The 599-nt window shown below is 36.2% G+C and overlaps 1 non-coding gene across 1 annotated transcript; it reads left to right on the top strand.

Annotated features, from left to right (window-relative positions):
* The first annotated feature begins 248 nt into the window (after nucleotides 1–248).
* Nucleotides 249–355, top strand: LOC133793042 (small nucleolar RNA R71). Its single transcript, XR_009874505.1, has one exon. It is a non-coding gene; the product is annotated as a small nucleolar RNA R71 (small nucleolar RNA).
* Nucleotides 356–599: the final 244 nt, after the last annotated feature.

Below are 599 nucleotides of genomic sequence, written 5' to 3'. Positions count from 1 at the left end.
ATTGCTTGGTTAGAAATGCCACTTGAGCAGTCAATAAAGCAATTGGATCAACTTCTAAGATTCCTACTACTTTCTTATTCTCACGCTCAGTAGGTCAATTATAGTTATTCATGACCATCTCTTCCAATAATTCATATGCTTCATTAGCGCTTTTTCTCATAAACGCTCCTCCTGACACTGCATCTATAATTGTCCTTGTATTTCCTCCCAAACCATTGTAAAATGTATGAATCAGCAGCCACTTCTCTATTCCATGATGTGGACATTTCCTTTGTAACTCTTTAAAACGTTCTCATGCATCATATAAAGACTCTCCATCCAGCTGATGGAAGTTATTAATCTCTCCTCTTATTCTGGCTAACTTTGTAGGAGGAAAATATTTACCAAGGAATGTTTTAGCCAAGTCTTCCCAAGTAACTATAGAGTTGGCTTGTAATGAATTCAACCAACTCTTAGCTCTGTCTCTTAGTGAAAATGGGAATAATCTTAATCTTACAGCATCAATACTCACCTCTTTAATTTTGAATTTCGCATACAGCTCTAAAAAGTTTGTGATATGGAGATTTGGATCCTCATTTGGCAACCTCCCAAATTGTACA

This window comes from Humulus lupulus, chromosome 7, assembly GCF_963169125.1.
Source record: "Humulus lupulus chromosome 7, drHumLupu1.1, whole genome shotgun sequence".
NCBI classification, from domain to species: Eukaryota; Viridiplantae; Streptophyta; class Magnoliopsida; order Rosales; family Cannabaceae; genus Humulus; species Humulus lupulus.
Note: the sequence above shows the minus strand (reverse complement) of the source record. Positions and strands in the feature narration are given on the sequence as shown.